A 24,893-nucleotide genomic window follows, 5' to 3' on the forward strand; every position below is an offset into this window, starting at 1 on the left:
CTTTGAACAATCTGTACAGAGCAGGACCTATGGAGAACTCTTTAGAACTTTGAGGCGAACAAAGAGAAAGTGCTATTCACCAGCCACTTGAACGGCTCAAAGCTGCTTTGAAATTGAGACAATAGCCACCTCTTGGCTGGCTAAAGCAATTTCAACAAGGGATCTCAAAGTCACAACATAGGGTGGAGTATGCAAATTTAAGCAGCCCCTGATCAAAGCCCTGAGGAAATTGCTGTAAGTGTGCTGGAGTCCAGTTGTCTACCAGATGCATGGCATTCTTCCAAGTTTGCAGGGCCCGTTTGGCCAGGGCATACAAGAGCATGACTCTTCCAGATGACCTCTTACATGGGTCCTATGCTCATTTGGTAAGGATTGCGCTTTGTCAGCAAGACGTTATAGAACCTAAATATATGAGAAACCCCATCTCTCTTGACAAGAGGAGAACGGAATAACGTGCCAGGTGAAGACCAACAGATGCAACTTCCATCAGATGTTAACCTGATAAAGGAGATTAAATCTCCAAAAGGCATGTCAGAAGTGGGATTCGAACCCACGCCTCCAAAGGAGACTGTGGCCTAAACACAGCGCCTTAGACCTCTCTGCCATCCTAACAGTATAGGCTTTTAAGAAATGAATAAAAGTTACTCAGAAATGTCTACCTCCATGCAAGCCTGAAATAATTTAAACCTTCAAACACAAGGTGCAACTTTATGCACAGGACAATAAACACAGAAGAACACATACGAAGGCACTTTATTTCACAGGTATACAGTTTTCGTGCTTTTAGAACACCACATACCTCTCACCAGCTATTTAGGGTCCTGTATCCGACTCACAACATTTCCTTGCCTGCGACCTCTCTCTCTACACAAACAACTACAGCACAGGAAGTAGGAAGGCAATAGGTGGGGCAGTTTATGCAAATTTATGCTGCCAATGTGCCTTGCAGATTCATGCAGGATTTCTAGATCCTTGCTGGATACAAGAGAGTAGGCCTTGTTCCAGATAAACTATCCCTAGCAGGGAAAGTCTGAGCACAGGCACTCTTTTGCTCTTTAGCCCCGGGCCATGGACTCACCCTCACTTGCTGAGGCGTGAAATTCTGCATACCAACTTTGCACAGAAGGTATGTTTGTGGTTGTTTGGGGGATGGGTGGGAGGTCAAGAGCAGGGAAAAGCAGGTCTTCTTCACTACTAGACTCCTCTTCTATGCCGCCCTGCCATTCACTCACTCTGTTTTTGTTTCATTCTCTCCTTCCACAACACTCCTTCTCACTCACTCGCTCTATCACTTGTATTTTTGCCCTTGCTCTGCATTCTATAGTGGAAACATCTCTTGAATGAAGCATCTGAAAATGACGTGACATAAAATTTAAAACCTCCTTATTGGAAACCTAAAATATCACAAGACTTAATGTAACCCATTTCTTTCATAAAAAAGATTTTTAAAGTACCCCACAAAACAAATATAAAACACCACGAGTGCTAGAAGAATATTACATTAACGTTAAAGATAGAATAGGGCAAATGCATTTGCAGTTGAAACTGAAGTTTGGTACTTATTCAGATATTATTTACATTGCCAATTTTTAGCTGAGATTCTAAAGGAACTGAGAGAGAAAATGGAATTCAAGTTTTGTCAGAAGTGGGATGCAAACCCACGCCTCCAGAAGAGACTGCAGCCTTAACGCAGCGCCTTAGACCACTCAGCCATCCTGACCCCATACTGCTTTTTCCTCTAAGGGGTGAGAAAGGTATTAGGAACCAAAAAATGTACAGAGCTTAGGCCAATAGTGGCTAGAGCAAGAAAAAAACTCACTGCACTCTTCCAAGAAGACAATCCTATAAGCCACTGCGAGGGAAATGATCATATTTCTCAAGAAAAAAAGTAGAGTAAACACAGGACTGTCAGAAGTGGGATTTGAACCCACGCCTCCAGAGGAGACTGTGACCTGAACACAGCACTTTAGCCCACTTGGCCATCCTGACTTGCTTTCCCAGTGTCTTCCAGATGCCAGACAGCCATGCAGGTGAGGTACTGAAAAGGAATGCCCTCAATTTATTTATCCTATTATATGCACTTCCAACAGATCTTTGAACAATCTGTACAGAGCAGGACCTATGGAGAACTCTTTGGAACTTTGAGGCGAACAAAGAGAAAGTGCTATTCACCAGCCACTTGAACGGCTCAAAGCTGCTTTGACATTGAGACAATAGCCACCTCTTAGCTGGCTAAAGCAATTTCAACAAGGGATCTCAAAGTCACAACATAGGGTGGAGTATGCAAATGTAAGCAGCCCCTGATCAAAGCCCTGAGGAAATTGCTGTAAGTGTGCTGGAGTCCAGTTGTCTACCAGATGCATGGCATTCTTCCAAATTTGCAGGGCCCGTCTGGCCAGGGCATACAAGAGCATGACTCTTCCAGATGACATCTTACATGGGTCCTATGCTCATTTGGTAAGGATTGCGCTTTGTCAGCAAGACGTTATAGAACCTAAATATATGAGAAACCCCATCTCTCTTGACAAGAGGAGAACGGAATAACGTGCCAGGTGAAGACCAACAGATGCAACTTCCATCAGATGTTAACCTGATAAAGGAGATTAAATCTCCAAAAGGCATGTCAGAAGTGGGATTCGAACCCACGCCTCCAAAGGAGACTGTGGCCTAAACACTGCACCTTAGACCTCTCGGCCATCCTGACAGTATAGGCTTTTAAGAAATGAATAAAAGTTACTCAGAAATGTCTACCTCCATGCAAGCCTGAAATAATTTAAACCTTCAAACACAAGGTGCAACTTTATGCACAGGACAATAAACACAGAAGAACACATACGAAAGCACTTTATTTCACAGGTATACAGTTTTCATGCTTTTAGAACACCACATACCTCTCACCAGCTATTTAGGGTCCTGTATCCGACTCACAACATTTCCTTGCCTGCGACCTCTCTCTCTACACAAACAACTACAGCACAGGAAGTAGGAAGGCAATAGGTGGGGCAGTTTATGCAAATTTATGCTGCCAATGTGCCTTGCAGATTCATGCAGGATTTCTAGATCCTTGCTGGATACAAGAGAGTAGGCCTTGTTCCAGATAAACTATCCCTAGCAGGGAAAGTCTGAGCACAGGCACTCTTTTGCTCTTTAGCCCCTGGCCTGGGACTCACCCTCACTTGCTGAGGCGTGAAATTCTGCATACCAACTTTGCACAGAAGGTATGTTTGTGGTTGTTTGGGGATGGGTGGGAGGTCAAGAGCAGGGAAAAGCAGGTCTCCTTCACTACTAGACTCCTCTTCTATGCCTCCCTGCCGTTCACTCACTCTGTCTTTGTTTCATTCTCTCCTTCCACAACACTCCTTCTCACTCACTCGCTCTATCACTTGTATTTTTGCCCTTGCTCTGCATTCTATAGTGGAAACATCTCTTGAATGAAGCATCTGAAAATGACGTGACATAAAATTTAAAACCTCCTTATTGGAAACCTAAAACATCACAAGACTTAATGTAACCCATTTCTTTCATAAAAAAGATTTTTAAAGTACCCCACAAAACAAATATGAAACACCACGAGTGCTAGAAGAATATTACATTAACGTTAAAGATAGAATAGGGCAAATGCATTTGCAGTTGAAACTGAAGTTTGGTACTTATTCAGATATTATTTACATTGCCAATTTTTAGCTGAGATTCTAAAGGAACTGAGAGAGAAAATGGAATTCAAGTTTAGTCAGAAGTGGGATTCGAACCCACGCCTCCAGGAGAGACTGTGGCCTTAACGCAGCGCCTTAGACCACTCGGCCATCCTGACCCCATGCTGCTTTTTCATCTAAAGGGTGAGAAAGATATTAGGAACCAAAAAATGCACAGAGCTTAGGCCAATAGTGGCTAGAGCAAGAAAAAAACTCACTGTACTCTTCCAAGAAGACAATCCTATAAGGCACTGCAAGGGAAATGATCATATTTCTCAAGAAAAAAAGTAGAGTAAACAAAGGACTGTCAGAAGTGGGATTTGAACCCACTCCTCCAGTGGAGACTGCGACCCGAACGCAGCGCCTTAGACCACTCGGCCATCCTGACTTGCTTTCCCAGCATCTTCCAGAGGCCAGACAGCCATGCAGGTGAGGTACTGAAAAGGAATGCCCTCAATTTATTTATCCTATTATATGCACTTCCAACAGATCTTTGAACAATCTGTACAGAGCAGGACCTATGGAGAACTCTTTAGAACTTTGAGGCGAACAAAGAGAAAGTGCTATTCACCAGCCACTTGAACGGCTCAAAGCTGCTTTGAAATTGAGACAATAGCCACCTCTTGGCTGGCTAAAGCAATTTCAACAGGGGATCTCAAAGTCACAACATAGGGTGGAGTATGCAAATTTAAGCAGCCTCTGATCAAAGCCCTGAGGAAATTGCTGTAAGTGTGCTGGAATCCAGTTGTCTACCAGATGAATGGCATTCTTCCAAGTTTGCAGGGCCCGTCTGGCCGGGCACACAAGAGCATGACTCTTCCAGATGACCTCTTACATGGGTCCTATGCTCATTTGGTAAGGATTGCGCTTTGTCAGCAAGACGTTATAGAACCTAAATATATGAGAAACCCCATCTCTCTTGACAAGAGGAGAACGGAATAACGTGCCAGGTGAAGACCAACAGATGCAACTTCCATCAGATGTTAACCTGATAAAGGAGATTAAATCTCCAAAAGGCATGTCAGAAGTGGGATTCAAACCCACGCCTCCAAAGGAGACTGTGGCCTAAACACAGCACCTTAGACCTCTCGGCCATCCTGACAGTATAGGCTTTTAAGAAATGAATAAAAGTTACTCAGAAACGTCTACCTCCATGCAAGCCTGAAATAATTTAAACCTTCAAACACAAGGTGCAACTTTATGCACAGGACAATAAACACAGAAGAACACATACGAAAGCACTTTATTTCACAGGTATACAGTTTTCATGCTTTTAGAACACCACATACCTCTCACCAGCTATTTAGGGTCCTGTATCCGACTCACAACATTTCCTTGCCTGCGACCTCTCTCTCTACACAAACAACTACAGCACAGGAAGTAGGCAGGCAATAGGTGGGGCAGTTTATGCAAATTTATGCTGCCAATGTGCCTTGCAGATTCATGCAGGATTTCGAGATCCTTGCTGGATACAAGAGAGTAGGCCTTGTTCCAGATAAACTATCCCTAGCAGGGAAAGTCTGAGCACAGGCACTCTTTTGCTCTTTAGCCCCTGGCCTGGGACTCACCCTCACTTGCTGAGGCGTGAAATTCTGCATACCAACTTTGCACAGAAGGTATGTTTGTGGTTGTTTGGGGATGGGTGGGAGGTCAAGAGCAGGGAAAAGCAGGTCTCCTTCACTACTAGACTCCTCTTCTATGCCTCCCTGCCATTCACTCACTCTGTCTTTGTTTCATTCTCTCCTTCCACAACACTCCTTCTCACTCACTCGTTCTATCACTTGTATTTTTGCCCTTGCTCTGCATTGTATAGTGGAAACATCTCTTGAATGAAGCATCTGAAAATGACGTGACATAAAATTTAAAACCTCCTTATTGGAAACCTAAAACATCACAAGACTTAATGTAACCCATTTCTTTCATAAAAAGATTTTTAAAGTACCCCACAAAACAAATATAAAACACCACGAGTTCTAGAAGAATATTACATTAACGTTAAAGATAGAATAGGGCAAATGCATTTGCAGTTGAAACTGAAGTTTGGTACTTATTCAGATATTATTTACATTGCCAATTTTTAGCTGAGATTCTAAAGGAACTGAGAGAGAAAATGGAATTCAAGTTTTGTCAGAAGTGGGATTCGAACCCATGCCTCCAGGAGAGACTGTGGCCTTAACGCAGCGCCTTAGACCACTCGGCCATCCTGACCCCATGCTGCTTTTTCATCTAAAGGGTGAGAAAGATATTAGGAACCAAAAAATGCACAGAGCTTAGGCCAATAGTGGCTAGAGCAAGAAGAAAACTCACTGCACTCTTCCAAGAAGACAATCCTATAAGGCACTGCGAGGGAAATGATCATATTTCTCAAGAAAAAAATTAGAGTAAACACAGGACTATCAGAAGTGGGATTTGAACCCACGCCTCCAGAGGAGACTGCGACCTGAACGCAGCGCCTTAGACCACTCGGCCATCCTGACTTGCTTTCCCAACATCTTCCAGAGGCCAGACAGCCATGCAGGTGAGGTACTGAAAAGGAATGCCCTCAATTTATTTATCCTATTATTTGCACTTCCAACAGATCTTTGAACAATCTGTACAGAGCAGGACCTATGGAGAACTCTTTAGAACTTTGAGGCGAACAAAGAGAAAGTGCTATTCACCAGCCACTTGAACGGCTCAAAGCTGCTTTGAAATTGAGACAATAGCCACCTCTTGGCTGGCTAAAGCAATTTCAACAAGGGATCTCAAAGTCACAACATAGGGTGGAGTATGCAAATTTAAGCAGCCCCTGATCAAAGCCCTGAGGAAATTGCTGTAAGTGTGCTGGAGTCCAGTTGTCTACCAGATGAATGGCATTCTTCCAAATTTGCAGGGCCCGTCTGGCCAGGGCATACAAGAGCATGACTCTTCCAGATGACCTCTTACATGGGTCCTATGCTCATTTGGTAAGGATTGCGCTTTGTCAGCAAGACGTTATAGAACCTAAATATATGAGAAACCCCATCTCTCTTGACAAGAGGAGAACGGAATAATGTGCCAGGTGAAGACCAACAGATGCAACTTCCATCAGATGTTAACCTGATAAAGGAGATTAAATCTCCAAAAGGCATGTCAGAAGTGGGATTCGAACCCACGCCTCCAAAGGAGACTGTGGCCTAAACACAGCACCTTAGACCTCTCGGCCATCCTGACAGTATAGGCTTTTAAGAAATGAATAAAAGTTACTCAGAAACGTCTACCTCCATGCAAGCCTGAAATAATTTAAACCTTCAAACACAAGGTGCAACTTTATGCACAGGACAATAAACACAGAAGAACACATACGAAAGCACTTTATTTCACAGGTATACAGTTTTCATGCTTTTAGAACACCACATACCTCTCACCAGCTATTTAGGGTCCTGTATCCGACTCACAACATTTCCTTGCCTGCGACCTCTCTCTCTACACAAACAACTACAGCACAGGAAGTAGGAAGGCAATAGGTGGGGCAGTTTATGCAAATTTATGCTGCCAATGTGCCTTGCAGATTCATGCAGGATTTCTAGATCCTTGCTGGATACAAGAGAGTAGGCCTTGTTCCAGATAAACTATCCCTAGCAGGGAAAGTCTGAGCACAGGCACTCTTTTGCTCTTTAGCCCCTGGCCTGGGACTCACCCTCACTTGCTGAGGCGTGAAATTCTGCATACCAACTTTGCACAGAAGGTATGTTTGTGGTTGTTTGGGGATGGGTGGGAGGTCAAGAGCAGGGAAAAGCAGGTCTCCTTCACTACTAGACTCCTCTTCTATGCCTCCCTGCCATTCACTCACTCTGTCTTTGTTTCATTCTCTCCTTCCACAACACTCCTTCTCACTCACTCGCTCTATCACTTGTATTTTTGCCCTTGCTCTGCATTCTGTATTGGAAACATCTCTTGAATGAAGCATCTGAAAATGACGTGACATAAAACTTAAAACCTCCTTATTGGAAACCTAAAACATCACAAGACTTAATGTAACCCATTTCTTTCATAAAAAAGATTTTTAAAGTACCCCACAAAACAAATATAAAACACCACGAGTGCTAGAAGAATATTACATTAACGTTAAAGATAGAATAGGGCAAATGCATTTGCAGTTGAAACTGAAGTTTGGTACTTATTCAGATATTATTTACATTGCCAATTTTTAGCTGAGATTCTAAAGGAACTGAGAGAGAAAATGGAATTCAAGTTTTGTCAGAAGTGGGATTGGAGCCCACGCCTCCAGGAGAGACTGCGGCCTTAACGCAGCGCCTTAGACCACTCGGCCATCCTGACCCCATGCTGCTTTTTCATCTAAAGGGTGAGAAAGATATTAGGAACCAAAAAATGCACAGAGCTTAGGCCAATAGTGGCTAGAGCAAGAAAAAAACTCACTGCACTCTTCCAAGAAGACAATCCTATAAGCCACTGCGAGGGAAATGATCATATTTCTCAAGAAAAAAAGTAGAGTAAACACAGGACTGTCAGAAGTGGGATTTGAACCCACACCTCCAGAGGAGACTGCAACCTGAACGCAGCGCCTTAGACCACTCGGCCATCCTGACTTGCTTTCCCAGCATCTTCCAGAGGCCAAACAGCCATGCAGGTGAGGTACTGAAAAGGAATGCCCTCAATTTATTTATCCTATTATATGCACTTCCAACAGATCTTTGAACAATCTGTACAGAGCAGGACCTATGGAGAACTCTTTAGAACTTTGAGGCGAACAAAGAGAAAGTGCTATTCACCAGCCACTTGAACGGCTCAAAACTGCTTTGAAATTGAGACAATAGCCACCTCTTGGCTGGCTAAAGCAATTTCAACAAAGGATCTCAAAGTCACAACAAAGGGTGGAGTATGCAAATTTAAGCAGCCCCTGATCAAAGCCCTAAGGAAATTGCTGTAAGTGTGCTGGAGTCCAGTTGTCTACCAGATGCATGGCATTCTTCCAAATTTGCAGGGCCCGTCTGGCCAGGGCATACAAGAGCATGACTCTTCCAGATGACCTCTTACATGGGTCCTATGCTCATTTGGTAAGGATTGCGCTTTGTCAGCAAGACGTTATAGAACCTAAATATATGAGAAACCCCATCTCTCTTGACAAGAGGAGAACGGAATAACGTGCCAGGTGAAGACCAACAGATGCAACTTCCATCAGATGTTAACCTGATAAAGGAGATTAAATCTCCAAAAGGCATGTCAGAAGTGGGATTCGAACCCACGCCTCCAAAGGAGACTGTGGCCTAAACACAGCACCTTAGACCTCTCGGCCATCCTGACAGTATAGGCTTTTAAGAAATGAATAAAAGTTACTCAGAAACGTCTACCTCCATGCAAGCCTGAAATAATTTAAACCTTCAAACACAAGGTGCAACTTTATGCACAGGACAATAAACACAGAAGAACACATACGAAAGCACTTTATTTCACAGGTATACAGTTTTCATGCTTTTAGAACACCACATACCTCTCACCAGCTATTTAGGGTCCTGTATCCGACTCACAACATTTCCTTGCCTGCGACCTCTCTCTCTACACAAACAACTACAGCACAGGAAGTAGGAAGGCAATAGGTGGGGCAGTTTATGCAAATTTATGCTGCCAATGTGCCTTGCAGATTCATGCAGGATTTCGAGATCCTTGCTGGATACAAGAGAGTAGGCCTTGTTCCAGATAAACTATCCCTAGCAGGGAAAGTCTGAGCACAGGCACTCTTTTGCTCTTTAGCCCCTGGCCTGGGACTCACCCTCACTTGCTGAGGCGTGAAATTCTGCATACCAACTTTGCACAGAAGGTATGTTTGTGGTTGTTTGGGGATGGGTGGGAGGTCAAGAGCAGGGAAAAGCAGGTCTCCTTCACTACTAGACTCCTCTTCTATGCCTCCCTGCCATTCACTCACTCTGTCTTTGTTTCATTCTCTCCTTCCACAACACTCCTTCTCACTCACTCGCTCTATCACTTGTATTTTTGCCCTTGCTCTGCATTCTGTATTGGAAACATCTCTTGAATGAAGCATCTGAAAATGACGTGACATAAAACTTAAAACCTCCTTATTGGAAACCTAAAACATCACAAGACTTAATGTAACCCATTTCTTTCATAAAAAAGATTTTTAAAGTACCCCACAAAAGAAATATAAAACACCACGAGTGCTAGAAGAATATTACACTAACGTTAAAGATAGAATAGGGCAAATGCATTTGCAGTTGAAACTGAAGTTTGGTACTTATTCAGATATTATTTACATTGCCAAGTTTTAGCTGAGATTCTAAAGGAACTGAGAGAGAAAATGGAATTCAAGTTTTGTCAGAAGTGGGATTCGAACCCACGCCTCCAGGAGAGACTGCGGCCTTAACGCAGTGCCTTAGACCACTCGGCCATCCTGACCCCATGCTGCTTTTTCATCTAAAGGGTGAGAAAGATATTAGGAACCAAAAAATGCACAGAGCTTAGGCCAATAGTGGCTAGAGCAAGAAAAAAACTCACTGCACTCTTCCAAGAAGACAATCCTATAAGCCACTGCGAGGGAAATGATCATATTTCTCAAGAAAAAAAGTAGAGTAAACACAGGACTGTCAGAAGTGGGATTTGAACCCACACCTCCAGAGGAGACTGCAACCTGAACGCAGCGCCTTAGACCACTCGGCCATCCTGACTTGCTTTCCCAGCATCTTCCAGAGGCCAAACAGCCATGCAGGTGAGGTACTGAAAAGGAATGCCCTCAATTTATTTATCCTATTATATGCACTTCCAACAGATCTTTGAACAATCTGTACAGAGCAGGACCTATGGAGAACTCTTTAGAACTTTGAGGCGAACAAAGAGAAAGTGCTATTCACCAGCCACTTGAACGGCTCAAAGCTGCTTTGAAATTGAGACAATAGCCACCTCGTGGCTGGCTAAAGCAATTTCAACAAAGGATCTCAAAGTCACAACAAAGGGTGGAGTATGCAAATTTAAGCAGCCCCTGATCAAAGCCCTAAGGAAATTGCTGTAAGTGTGCTGGAGTCCAGTTGTCTACCAGATGCATGGCATTCTTCCAAATTTGCAGGGCCCGTCTGGCCAGGGCATACAAGAGCATGACTCTTCCAGATGACCTCTTACATGGGTCCTATGCTCATTTGGTAAGGATTGCGCTTTGTCAGCAAGACGTTATAGAACCTAAATATATGAGAAACCCCATCTCTCTTGACAAGAGGAGAACGGAATAACGTGCCAGGTGAAGACCAACAGATGCAACTTCCATCAGATGTTAACCTGATAAAGGAGATTAAATCTCCAAAAGGCATGTCAGAAGTGGGATTCGAACCCACGCCTCCAAAGGAGACTGTGGCCTAAACACAGCACCTTAGACCTCTCGGCCATCCTGACAGTATAGGCTTTTAAGAAATGAATAAAAGTTACTCAGAAACGTCTACCTCCATGCAAGCCTGAAATAATTTAAACCTTCAAACACAAGGTGCAACTTTATGCACAGGACAATAAACACAGAAGAACACATACGAAAGCACTTTATTTCACAGGTATACAGTTTTCATGCTTTTAGAACACCACATACCTCTCACCAGCTATTTAGGGTCCTGTATCCAACTCACAACATTTCCTTGCCTGCGACCTCTCTCTCTACACAAACAACTACAGCACAGGAAGTAGGAAGGCAATAGGTGGGGCAGTTTATGCAAATTTATGCTGCCAATGTGCCTTGCAGATTCATGCAGGATTTCGAGATCCTTGCTGGATACAAGAGAGTAGGCCTTGTTCCAGATAAACTATCCCTAGCAGGGAAAGTCTGAGCACAGGCACTCTTTTGCTCTTTAGCCCCTGGCCTGGGACTCACCCTCACTTGCTGAGGCGTGAAATTCTGCATACCAACTTTGCACAGAAGGTATGTTTGTGGTTGTTTGGGGATGGGTGGGAGGTCAAGAGCAGGGAAAAGCAGGTCTCCTTCACTACTAGACTCCTCTTCTATGCCTCCCTGCCATTCACTCACTCTGTCTTTGTTTCATTCTCTCCTTCTGTGGAAATTTAGCTTGCAAACTGAACATTATCTGTGCCATCTTGTCTCTCCCCAGCATGACACACAGGAAAGCGCACGGCAGCCATTTTTAGGCACCCTGGTCTCTCCCTGCTTAATGCCGATCGCCAGCGCGTTCCCCTGGCGCTGCAAGCATCCCCCGCGCGCCGGCCACCCCCGCTCTCTCATACACGGGCCATAAACCCTCTCCTTCTGCGCGACCCTGCCATGGAACCACATCCCACGCCTGACCGACATCCCATACATGGTCATGCATCTCTTTGATAACCCCCTTCCTCTGCGCCCCATTGTCCGAACCGATCCCAGGCCATCACCTAGCCCTGCGGATGCAGTTTATTGCCCCTACTGTAAGGGAAACACCCCACATCAAAGGGATTACAGTAGATCAAAGCCCCTACCCCCTGAGACCCGGCCGGTCGCACACACCCCCGGGAATTGGCGGAATGTCCAGCTGTGTGATAGCCATCTCCTACTGTGGATGGGGTGGGGACTTCCACTGTAGATATGTGTGGGAACGAGCTCGAAGTGGGGATTCCGAGGATGTTCTTTCATGTTCCAAGACAATCTCAAGAATGTGCCATGTATGATAACCCTGCAATAAAGTCATAAACCTGTGTATAAGAGGCCAGGCCTCAGAGATGCAGTTAGAGCACCTCGTGACGATACCTTGCTGTCTGATCTGATGTGTTCTGCTCCGACGGAATAAAAACTTTGTTTCCTGCCTTCCAGTCTCCGCCGCCTGCCTCTTTCATTGGTAAATTATCGAATGGTATGAGAGGCGATTACCGCCGGGCAATACTTAAAGGGTTATCGACTGAAACTGCCGCTACCATTTAACAATTGGCGCCCAACGCGGGCCCATCAGCGACACGTGGATCCAGTGGGAGAGATCCTGATGACAGAGTGAACGACTGCAACGATCGGGAGAGCTCCTGCCCGATAGACCCTCGTCTGGCAGCCGATCATCCGAACTTCACTGGTTCCGAGCAGACCTCTCTCGAGTGATCTACGGTCCTGACTGGGAACCATCAGGAGTGCCGCGGCAAATACGGAAAGTAGAGGACGATCGGGCGCTGGAGGCGGAAGACGAGAAACTGTCCACGCGGTCCGGGTAAGGTCGTAAAACACGACAAATTGCGAAATAATTGATTGATTATTTGAAATACTAGTATTGCTCATTGATTGTTCTCTTTGAGATATTCGCTGTCTACAAACGGGGAGGAGTAGAAATACTCTCTCTCTCTCTCCCTTTGCAGACAGTGAAGGGTAGGTAACGCAGACTTTTGTCCCCGTTGTAACCCGTCGTGCCTATCTTTATCTCCCCACTGATTGATTGTCCGAACATTGATTGTTTTGAAGAATAGTGCTCTTTGAGATATTCTCTGTTTGCAAATAACGTAGAATAGAAATATTCTGTCTAGTTTTTGCAAATAGTGAAGGGTAGGTAACGCAGACTTTTGTCCCCGTTGTAACCCGTCGTGCCTATCTTTATCTCCCCATTGATTGATTGATTGATTGATTGTCCGAACACTAGTTGTTCGATATTGGTTCTTTGGAGGTATTCTCTGCTTACAAATAACGAGGAATAGAGATATTCTGTCTAGTCTTTGCAAGCAGTGAAAAGATAGGTAGTGCTGACTTTTGTCCCCGTTGAAACCCGTCATGCCTATCTTCTCCCCACTGATTGGTAGTTGGTTCTGCCCGGACCGCTTATTAGAGGTGGACCATCCGGCTCCACTGGAAGGCACCCCTAATAAGGACATGTTCACTAAATATGGACTAGTCGCCGTAGCTTATAGCAAGCTATGGCATAAATATACAAGGAAGGACCCCGAGAGTCAGTGGCCACTGATGGGATCCTTCGACGACCATAAGATAGAAATGCTAGAAATAGCTCTGCGTAGCAATAAGACGACGCCTACTATGCTTGACAGTATCGGCATGTGGCGCAAAGAAGCAACACAACGGAAAAAGAGGGAAGAAGTAAAAGCAGAAAAAGAATTACGAAAGGCAGCTCACCTTGCCGCTAGAAAGTTAGAAGAAGAAATAAAGGAGAGAAGGGAAACTAAACTAAGACAGGAGCCCGAAACATCAGGCCAGTACGCTGTTAGGACCCCCTCTATGCTCTACCCTGAGTTGTCCTCTAAGCAACGGACGAATGATGAATTACTATTAGGTCCCCCCATCATTTACATGCCCCCTCCATACGCACCCTCCCAATCAGTAGTGCAACACCCACAACCCCCAAACACAAGCGAAAGCAGTACAGGGGCCTCGGTCCTCACGGCCTCCGCGCCGGGCGAGCCTCTTGTACTGAACACAACGTCGGCAATAACGTTGGATGACCCTGAGATGAGAAAGAAAGATTCCACCAGAATGAATCGACTAACAAGGGATGAACGAGCAGGAATCGACAAGATAGTAGGGACACTGGTGGAGCGAAAGGAAAGTGAGGAGTATATAACAGACGTGTATAACTCCTATGCCGACAGCCGCAGACGACACTTTGTCGTACGACTTTGTTATCACGCCCTGAATACATATGAGGATAGGTACCACGATAAAGGTCCCGAAGGCTTAGCGGCCCTATATAGGAAGGTAGACATTGGGGAAGAAGGAGAGGGCGATGTAACGAACCTCTTCACTCGTACACTCGAGGTCTATCGACACCTTAGAGAACACAGGCAGACCACCAAAGCAGAAACCCCCATAGCGACTAAGCCCCAGGAAGGAAGGACTGATACCATGATGCCCATCAAAGAGGCCGCCCCCTACTGGGTCCCCCCACGAGGTCAAGGAACACATGACGACATCAACCACCAAGATGCGAAGGGAAGGGTTGTATATAATTGGGTCTACCAGCCATGGGACCAACAAGATATTTTGACCTTTAGAAAAACTCTACCCGACTTAAGAAAGAACCCGACTGCCTTCTACACCGAACTGGGTACAGCCTTAGGTTCAACAATAATGACTTTAGCAGATATCGACTTGTTCTTCGGGCTATGTCTGCCGGCTGATGTGTGGAAGCAAATCCGGAAAGTTGACCACGCTGAGCCATTCGGATATACCTGGGTACAACTCGACACCATAGATAAACAGCGAGAACCGGGACAGAAACCCCCGAAAGCCATATTGGAGCTCCCAGACAAGATTGTACAGAAATTGAAGACTCTAATCCCAGAAAGAAAGGTAGACTGGTCGATATTGACGGCTTGTCGCCAGAAACCCCAGGAGGATGTGTCTGAATACTTCTCCCGATTCGAGACTGTGTTTTCCGATTATAGTGGCCAGGACATGACCACTGCAACCGGACATCACCTCTTTGTCCAGAATTATGTGAAAGGTCTGTCACAAGAAGTCTCCCAGAAGCTACAGACCAGCGAGAGTAGTTGGGCAGCCTCCAAACCCGCAGCTATCCTCCAGATGGCCCAATACTACGAAAACCAAAAGAATGAGAACGATAGGGCGTCAGAGAGGAAGAAAAAGGAACTGAAGGAGAGGGTAATGATAGCACAGTTGCAAGGGGTGACCATAGGAAGGGAGCCCCCGAAAGGGAATTACCAACCAACCGCCCCTAGAAAGCTACCCCCTAGAGATCATACCCCTGCCCCCTACAACGGACGAAGAGACTTAGATGGGAACCAATGTGCATTCTGTAGAGGGTTCGGACACTGGAAATCCCAGTGCCCGGTCCTTCTGGAATTGAACAAAAATAGGGACCCCAGAGACACAGCATATGACCCCAGAAATAGAGGACAGGGACGAGGGTACACGAACGACGCCATCAACGACAGGCCAGGCAGACCAAACACCTTTGATCGCCACCGACAAAACCAGTGTCAGCAGTCCGACTACGAAAGCACCCATGACTTCGCATAGGACCGCCAGGGGCAAGGGTGGGATCCAGTCGAACTCCGTGTTGACCAGCAAGGTCCTTACGTCACTGCTAAAGTCTTGGGCACCAAGTCTCCATTCCTGGTAGATACTGGGGCGACACGTAGTGCGTTATCTAAACGACTGATTCCTAGGGCACCCTTGTCTGGCTCACACGTAACCTCAATAGGCTTCGATGGAACGCCCTCCACTAACCCCTTATCAGCACCAATCTCCTGTGACTTAGAAGATAACGCCACTGACACGACCTTTCTACTCTCCTCCAACACCCCCGATGCTATTATGGGACTTGATTTGCTAAAACATTTTCGAGCTACCATCAGATGCTCCCCAGACGGAGTTCGAGTCATCCTGCACGATAACCCAGATCTGTTCAGACATTGTCACACACGGCGTATGCTCTCTATAACCGATGCTGACCTGTCCCTACTCGACACGTTACCTTCACATCTATGGGCTAAAACCGACTCAGATGTAGGGCGCATGGTGATCGACCCAGTACACATAACCGTCCGACCGGACGCAGTGCTCCCAAAGCTTCCACAGTATCGGATATCGCCCGAAGGCGAGAAGGCATTGGTGGAAATCATCGAGTCCCTAGTCGATGCAGGAGTGGTAGAAGAAGTAGTCAGTAATGTTTGCAACAGCCCTATCCTACCCATTGTAAAAAAGCAAGGCGAGGGAGATGAGAAAGCATACCGCTTTATTGTTGACTTACGAGAAGTTAACAAAGTAGTCATACCTCAGTACCCCGTGGTCTCAGACATCACCACCATCCTCACCCTGATTCCGTCCACTGCCACCACTTTTACCGTTATTGATCTCAAGAACGCATTCTTTTCCATCCCCATCCACCCAGACAGCCGCTACCTGTTCGGCTTGACTTTAAAAGCTCGTTCGTACAGATTCTGTAGGGCACCCCAAGGCTACACTGAGAGTCCCAGCATTTATAGCCAAGCCCTCAAGAGACAACTAGATGCAGTCCAACTACCCGATGGAGTGGTGTTAATACAGTACGTCGATGACATTCTTTTGGCGGCCGACACCACTCCACTTGCCGTCACAGCCACCATTCACCTCCTCCACTTCCTCGCGGAAAACGGTCACAAGGTCTCCAGGAAGAAGTTGCAATTCTGCCAACCCCAAGTGACATATCTAGGCCACCTACTATCCAAAGACGGGAGGAAACTTACCCCTGACCGAATTCAGACCATCCTAGAAACCCCTGTTCCCAAAACTCAGAAGCAAGTGCGGTCTCTAGTAGGCCTCACCTCCTTTTGTCGACAATGGTTGCCAAACTTCAGTCTTATTGTAAAACCTCTGCTTTCCCTGCTGGCTAAAGATGTCCCCCTCCCCCTCCCCTGGACACCCGAATGCCAATCCTCCTTCAAAGAATTACGAGACGCCCTCTGCTCGGCCCCAGTCCTAGGAACCCCAGACTATACTAAACCTTTCTCCCTCTACACCCACGAAAGGGAGGGATGTGCGTTGTCTGTTCTAACCCAGTCCATAGGCCCTAAACAACGCCCTTGTGCCTACTTCTCTGCCACTCTTGACCCTGTAGCCAGAGCTTTGCCCGCCTGCCTTCGAGCAGTAGCCGCCGCTGCTGTCTCTATCCGGCAAAGTGAGGGGATCGTGCTCTCGAACCCCCTCACAGTATTGGTACCCCATGCGGTTGACACCCTCCTAAACCAAACCAAGACCCAACACCTGACTAGCGCACGACTGACTGGTTACAAACTAACTCTGCTTGCACCCCACATCACATTGAAACGATGCACCACTCTGAATCCAGCTACTCTACTACCTCTCCCTGACGCTGACCCCAATGCGTCCCCTATACATGACTGCGTGACCCTCACCGACGAACAGACCAAGAGTAGGGTTGACCTCCGGGATACTGCCTTCCCGGACCCTGACGGAGAACTGTGGGTGGATGGCTCATGTATCAAGCTCCACGATGGCACCACCTCAGCTGCCTATGCAGTCACCACAGCCCGAACAGTTGTTGAGACAGCCCGCATCACACAGCGATCCGCACAGGCGGCGGAACTAATTGCTCTCACATGAGCATGCATCCTGGCAGCAGGGACAACCGCAAACATTTACACAGACAGTCAGTACGCCTTCGGGGTAGTTCACCACTTTGGGCTCTTATGGAAAGAGAGGGGATTCTTGACTTCCCATGGCACACCCATCCTGCATGGAGATCTAGTCTCTGCCCTGACCGAAGCAGTCCTCCTCCCCACACGGCTGGCTGTGATCAAATGCCAGGCACACAAGAAGGTGACAGACATTATAGGACAGGGAAATGCACTAGCTGACATTACTGCCCGAACCACAGCCGAGAATAGGTCCACGACCCATATGTATGTGACCAGGTCACAAACTGAGAAATGGAAGGATGCTAGGGAAATGATTAGGGATATCCAACTAGCCAGCACACCACACGAATTAACTGAATGGGTCCGGGTGGGATTGAAGGACGATGACGGTTGCTGGCGAACTAAAGACTCGAACAAATGGTTACTACCCGACTCATACTTGATCCCCATGCTGACCATGGCACACTCCCCCGCACACATAGGGTCTGCCCCCATGATCGAACTCATCTCCAAAGTCTGGCACAACGACAAAATCCCAGACTCAGCCAAACGTCTGGTCCAACAATGCCTGGAATGCCTCCAACACAACCCTGGGAAAGGAACTGCTGTACCCCGGGGAGGGTTTGGGGTTCCCAATCACCCCTTTGAAGTCCTACAAATGGACTATGTCCAGTTAGAAAGGTGCCAAGGTTTTAAGTACGTACTTGTCGTTGTGTGTGCCTTCAGCAAGTGGGTGGAGGCCTACCCAACCCACAACAACACCGCTATGACTACCGCAAAAGTACTACTGAAAGAATTCTTCCCCCGATACGGCCTTTGTCGAATTTTGTGGAGCGATAATGGCCCCCACTTTGTAGCCGAGGTTATCCAACTCATCTTAAAGGGGCTGGGTGTGAAACAGAAATTCCACGCTGTCTTCCATCCCCAATCTGCAGGCTTGGTTGAGCGACATAATGCCACATTGAAGCTTAAGATAGCAAAAATAGTTGCCACCACAGGACTGAAATGGCCAGACGCTCTCCCGCTAGCATTGCTATCAATGCGTTCCACCCCCACTAAACACCACTTAACCCCCTACGAGGTCGTTTTCGGGCGGCCCATGAACCTTTGGACTGCACCAAAACCAACATCCATCCACGACGTCCCGGACGTCCTCATGTCTGACTATTTGTATAACCTAACTAAAACGTTGTCTGTTATCCATCAGCAGGTGCTGCAAGCCATTCCCGATGTTTCCAGGGGCCCCGGGCACGACATCCAACCCGGCGACTTTGTCTTAGTGCGTAACTTCCAGCGCACCAAGAGTCTGGAGCCCCGGTGGTCGGGCCCCCTGCAAGTCCTGATCACCACCCGAACAGCTCTTCGAGTGGAGGGGAAACGCAATTGGCTGCATGCACACCACTGCAAGAAGGTATCACCGACCCTGACGACTACGGACAACATCACCGCCCAAGAAGAACTTCTGGACAAAGACCGACCATCCCTGAACCGCCGCCCAGATACGGAGACACTTGAGCTAGTGAAATATCCCGATCCCACCGTGCCATCCAAGGAAGGGTATAACTTCCGACGAAAGGAGAGAACTTCGGCTAAGCAGACCACAAACTAAGTGGAAATCTCAGAGCGGTAGCCTAGTCACCTCAAAGGCCACCAGGAGAGAAACTAAACAAAGTCTGTGGTTCTGCCCGCTACCGAGTCTCTTGAAGGTGATGGAAGCGCCCGACATGAAGATGATGGAAGCAACCGGACGTCCGAAGATCCACTACAAAAACCCAAAGACTGACAGAATGCACAGCTCAAAGACTATTACACTTTTCATTACCCTTCTCTTTTGCCTTCTCCTCATGGTCACCTTCTGGATCATGGAGGAGAGCACACCCGCTCATAAGACATTGCTGACCACCGTTCAACATACCACCATGAAAGAACACCATCTGATCTCACTTTCACCCCAACTCCGAGAAAGGCGTAAGGAGTTCTGGAATAACTCTTTTGTGCAGTTGCTCCACCAACACAATCTTGCCGCCAACGCCACTAATTGCTGGATCTGTGGATTGCTACCACATGCCACTGGACACTCTATCCCTTTCATCCCTTCACCTTTTTCTGTCCATGGTTCCTGCCTCGCCTGGCTAATCCTCCTGCAGGAAAGCTACAGGGACAATGCCACTTCCGGCAAAACTGTGTCGCACTTCTACCATGGGTTCTGGCTGAACAAAACTGGAAAAACTTCTGCCCCCTTCTGCCCTCTGAGATCAAACACTTCCTTTCACATGGACATCCCTGCCAAAGAACGAGTTGAAATGCAAGTGTTCAGCAACCCAGCCAGACCCACCTTCTCTTACCTCCGGAAACGGACGGCCGCCACCCTAACAGTGGCCCTATCCGTCATCAACATCACTGGATTTGTGTGCCTCGAAGGCCTGGGGGCGCAGCTGGTGGGCCACAGCTCCTGCCTCATCACCCGAACATTGGACTCAGTTGATCCACCCTCCTTTGTTGCCTCCCCGAATATGTACTTCGTCTGTGGTACTAAGGCCTACACCTGGCTTCCGAAAGGTTGGGGAGGCACCTGCTACATCGCCTTTGTCCTTCCTCCGACATATGTGGCTCCAGCAAACCATCACCGACAGAAACGTGCCAAAGACATTGTGCAAGCCGACTCCACCGGAGCACAGTTCATGGACGCAGTAAAAGGTCTTGTTCCACTCTGGGGTCCAATGGCAAACAGCCGTGCCATCCGCCACTTAACCCAGGCAGTCGAAACGGCGATGAACATTACGGCTGGCATCCTCGCCAACAACACCGCCGAGCTCCAGGCCGTCCGCCTAGTGGCTCTCCAGAACCGCCTCGTTCTAGATGTGGTTCTGGCTGATCGTGGAGGAGCATGCCGCATCATTGGGTCCAGCTGTTGTACCTACGTACCGGATAACTCACCCTCAGTCTACAAAGCAATTGAACACCTCCACAGACTTTCCGCAGAGGTTCATCAGGAGCAAGAAGAATGGTCACTGGGGAGTTGGTTTTGGGACACTAGAAGAAGTTGGGGATGGAGGCTGTTTTCATTTATCCTAATACCAATTGTGATACTATGTGGATGCTGCTTGGGGATTCAGTGTCTGCCACCTTTATGTTCGCTTTTTATGAACTGCATCTGCCCTAAGACTTTGAACTTTAAAGCGGAACGAATGAAAGCTCTGTATGAGATGGAAGTTCGTAGTATTATGGGGATAGATCAGAACTAGACAAGCTGGCGAGACATGTTAAAAGGGAGGACTGTGGAAATTTAGCTTGCAAACTGAACATTATCTGCGCCATCTTGTCTCTCCCCAGCATGACACACAGGAAAGCGCACGGCAGCCATTTTTAGGCACCCTGCTCTCTCCCTGCTTAATGCCGATCGCCAGCGCGTCCCCCTGGCGCTGCAAGCATCCCCCGCGCGCCGGCCACCCCCGCTCTCTCATACACGGGCCATAAACCCTCTCCTTCTGCGCGACCCTGCCATGGAACCACATCCCACGCCTGACCGACATCCCATACATGGTCATGCATCTCTTTGATAACCCCCTTCCTCTGCGCCCCACTGTCCGAACCGATCCCAGGCCATCACCTAGCCCTGCGGATGCAGTTTATTGCCCCTACTGTAAGGGAAACACCCCACATCAAAGGGATTACAGTAGATCAAAGCCCCTACCCCCTGAGACCCGGCCGGTCGCACACACCCCCGGAAATTGGCGGAATGTCCAGCTGTGTGATAGCCATCTCCTACTGTGGATGGGGTGGGGACCTCCACTGTAGATATGTGTGGGAATGAGCTCGAAGTGGGGATTCCGAGGATGTTCTTTCATGTTCCAAGACAATCTCAAGAATGTGCCATGTATGATAACCCTGCAATAAAGTCATAAACCTGTGTATAAGAGGCCAGGCCTCAGAGATGCAGTTAGAGCACCTCGTGACGATACCTTGCTGTCTGATCTGATGTGTTCTGCTCCGACGGAATAAAAACTTTGTTTCCTGCCTTCCAGTCTCCGGCGCCTGCCTCTTTCATTGGTAAATTATCGAATGGTATGAGAGGCGATTACCGCCGGGCAATACTTGAAGGGTTATCGACTGAAACTGCCGCTACCATTTAACACTTCCACAACACTCCTTCTCACTCACTCGCTCTATCACTTGTATTTTTGCCCTTGCTCTGCATTCTATAGTGGAAACATCTCTTGAATGAAGCATCTGAAAACGACGTGACATAAAATTTAAAACCTCCTTATTGGAAACCTAAAACATCACAAGACTTAATGTAACCCATTTCTTTCTTAAAAAAGATTTTTAAAGTACCCCACAAAAGAAATATAAAACACCACGAGTGCTAGAAGAATATTACATTAACGTTAAAGATAGAATAGGGCAAATGCATTTGCAGTTGAAACTGAAGTTTGGTACTTATTCAGATATTATTTACATTGCCAATTTTTAGCTGAGATTCTAAAGGAACTGAGAGAGAAAATGGAATTCAAGTTTTGTCAGAAGTGGGATTCTAACCCATGCCTGCAGGAGAGACTGCGGCCTTAACGCAGCGCCTTAGACCACTCGGCCATCCTGACCCCATGCTGCTTTTTCATCTAAAGGGTGAGAAAGATATTAGGAACCAAAAAATGCACAGAGCTTAGGCCAATAGTGGCTAGAGCAAGAAAAAAACTCACTGCACTCTTCCAAGAAGACAATCCTATAAGCCACTGCGAGGGAAATGATCATATTTCTCAAGAAAAAAATTAGAGTAAACACAGGACTGTCAGAAGTGGGATTTGAACCCACGCCTCCACAGGTGACTGCGACCTGAACGCAGCGCCTTAGACCACTCGGCCATCCAGACTTGCTTTCCCAGCATCTTCCAGAGGCCAGACAGCCATGCAGGTGAGGTACTGAAAAGGAATGCCCTCAATTTATTTATCCTATTATATGCACTTCCAACAGATCTTTGAACAATCTGTACAGAGCAGGACCTATGGAGAACTCTTTAGAACTTTGAGGCGAACAAAGAGAAAGTGCTATTCACCAGCCACTTGAACGGCTCAAAGCTGCTTTGAAATTGAGACAATAGCCACCTCTTGGCTGGCTAAAGCAATTTCAACAAGGGATCTCAGTCACAACATAGGGTGGAGTATGCAAATTTAAGCAGCCCCTGATCAAAGCCCTAAGGAAATTGCTGTAAGTGTGCTGGAGTCCAGTTGTCTACCAGATGCACGGCATTCTTCCAAATTTGCAGGGCCCGTCTGGCCAGGGCATACAAGAGCATGACTCTTCCAGATGACCTCTTACATGGGTCCTATGCTCATTTGGTAAGGATTGCGCTTTGTCAGCAAGACGTTATAGAACCTAAATATATGAGAAACCCCATCTCTCTTGACAAGAGGAGAACGGAATAACGTGCCAGGTGAAGACCAACAGATGCAACTTCCATCAGATGTTAACCTGATAAAGGAGATTAAATCTCCAAAAGGCATGTCAGAATTGGGATTCGAACCCACGCCTCCAAAGGAGACTGTGGCCTAAACACAGCGCCTTAGACCTCTCGGCCATCCTGAAAGTATAGGCTTTTAAGAAATGAATAAAAGTTACTCAGAAACGTCTACCTCCATGCAAGCCTGAAATAATTTAAACCTTCAAACACAAGGTGCAACTTTATGCACAGGACAATAAACACAGAAGAACACATACGAAAGCACTTTATTTCACAGGTATACAGTTTTCATGCTTTTAGAACACCACATACCTCTCACCAGCTATTTAGGGTCCTGTATCCGACTCACAACATTTCCTTGCCTGCGACCTCTCTCTCTACACAAACAACTACAGCACAGGAAGTAGGAATCAATAGGTGGGGCAGTTTATGCAAATTTATGCTGCCAATGTGCCTTGCAGATTCATGCAGGATTTCTAGATCCTTGCTGGATACAAGAGAGTAGGCCTTGTTCCAGATAAACTATCCCTAGCAGGGAAAGTCTGAGCACAGGCACTCTTTTGCTCTTTAGCCCCTGGCCTGGGACTCACCCTCACTTGCTGAGGCGTGAAATTCTGCATACCAACTTTGCACAGAAGGTATGTTTGTGGTTGTTTGGTGATGGGTGGGAGGTCAAGAGCAGGGAAAAGCAGGTCTTATTCACTACTAGACTCCTCTTCTATGCCTCCCTGCCATTCACTCACTCTGTCTTTGTTTCATTCTCTCCTTCCACAACACTCCTTCTCACTCACTCGCTCTATCACTTGTATTTTTGCCCTTGCTCTGCATTCTATAGTGGAAACATCTCTTGAATGAAGCATCTGAAAATGACGTGACATAAAATTTAAAACCTCCTTATTGGAAACCTAAAACATCACAATACTTAATGTAACCCATTTCTTTCATAAAAAAGATTTTTAAAGTACCCCACAAAACAAATATAAAACACCACGAGTGCTAGAAGAATATTACATTAACGTTAAAGATAGAATAGGGCAAATGCATTTGCAGTTGAAACTGAAGTTTGGTACTTATTCAGATATTATTTACATTGCCAATTTTTAGCTGAGATTCTAAAGGAACTGAGAGAGAAAATGCAATTCAAGTTTTGTCAGAAGTGGGATTCGAACCCACGCCTCCAGGAGAGACTGCGGCCTTAACCGCAGCGCCTTAGACCACTCGGCCATCCTGACCCCATGCTGCTTTTTCATCTAAAGGGTGAGAAAGATATTAGGAACCAAAAAATGCACAGAGCTTAGGCCAATAGTGGCTAGAGCAAGAAAAAAACTCACTGCACTCTTCCAAGAAGACAATCCTATAAGCCACTGCGAGGGAAATGATCATATTTCTCAAGAAAAAAAGGAGATTAAACACAGGACTGTCAGAAGTGGGATTTGAACCCACGCCTCCAGAGGAGACTGCGACCTGAACGCAGCACCTTAGACCACTCGGCCATCCTGACTTGCTTTCCCAGCATCTTCCAGAGGCCAGACAGCCATGCAGGTGAGGTACTGAAAAGGAATGCCCTCAATTTATTTATCCTATTATATGCACTTCCAACAGATCTTTGAACAATCTGTACAGAGCAGGACCTATGGAGAACTCTTTAGAACTTTGAGGCGAACAAAGAGAAAGTGCTATTCACCAGCCACTTGAACGGCTCA

The 24,893-nt window shown here is 46.7% G+C and overlaps 7 non-coding genes across 7 annotated transcripts; all 7 read right to left on the reverse strand.

The window, feature by feature from the left end:
• Positions 1–3,997: 3,997 nt before the first annotated feature.
• TRNAP-CGG (transfer RNA proline (anticodon CGG)) lies at positions 3,998–4,080 on the reverse strand. Its single transcript has one exon. It is a non-coding gene; the product is annotated as a tRNA-Pro (tRNA).
• Positions 4,081–6,086: 2,006 nt separating this feature from the next.
• Positions 6,087–6,169, reverse strand: TRNAL-CAG (transfer RNA leucine (anticodon CAG)). The gene has a single exon. It is a non-coding gene; the product is annotated as a tRNA-Leu (tRNA).
• A 632-nt stretch (positions 6,170–6,801) lies between these two features.
• TRNAL-UAG (transfer RNA leucine (anticodon UAG)) lies at positions 6,802–6,884 on the reverse strand. The gene has a single exon. It is a non-coding gene; the product is annotated as a tRNA-Leu (tRNA).
• Positions 6,885–8,892: 2,008 nt separating this feature from the next.
• On the reverse strand, positions 8,893–8,975 carry TRNAL-UAG (transfer RNA leucine (anticodon UAG)). The gene has a single exon. It is a non-coding gene; the product is annotated as a tRNA-Leu (tRNA).
• Positions 8,976–9,999: 1,024 nt separating this feature from the next.
• Positions 10,000–10,082, reverse strand: TRNAL-AAG (transfer RNA leucine (anticodon AAG)). Its single transcript has one exon. It is a non-coding gene; the product is annotated as a tRNA-Leu (tRNA).
• Positions 10,083–10,983: 901 nt separating this feature from the next.
• On the reverse strand, positions 10,984–11,066 carry TRNAL-UAG (transfer RNA leucine (anticodon UAG)). Its single transcript has one exon. It is a non-coding gene; the product is annotated as a tRNA-Leu (tRNA).
• A 13,542-nt stretch (positions 11,067–24,608) lies between these two features.
• On the reverse strand, positions 24,609–24,691 carry TRNAL-CAG (transfer RNA leucine (anticodon CAG)). Its single transcript has one exon. It is a non-coding gene; the product is annotated as a tRNA-Leu (tRNA).
• Between the last annotated feature and the right edge of the window lie 202 nt (positions 24,692–24,893).

The sequence above is a fragment of the Triturus cristatus genome, chromosome 6 (genome assembly GCF_964204655.1).
Source record: "Triturus cristatus chromosome 6, aTriCri1.1, whole genome shotgun sequence".
In the NCBI taxonomy this organism is placed as follows: Eukaryota; Metazoa; Chordata; class Amphibia; order Caudata; family Salamandridae; genus Triturus; species Triturus cristatus.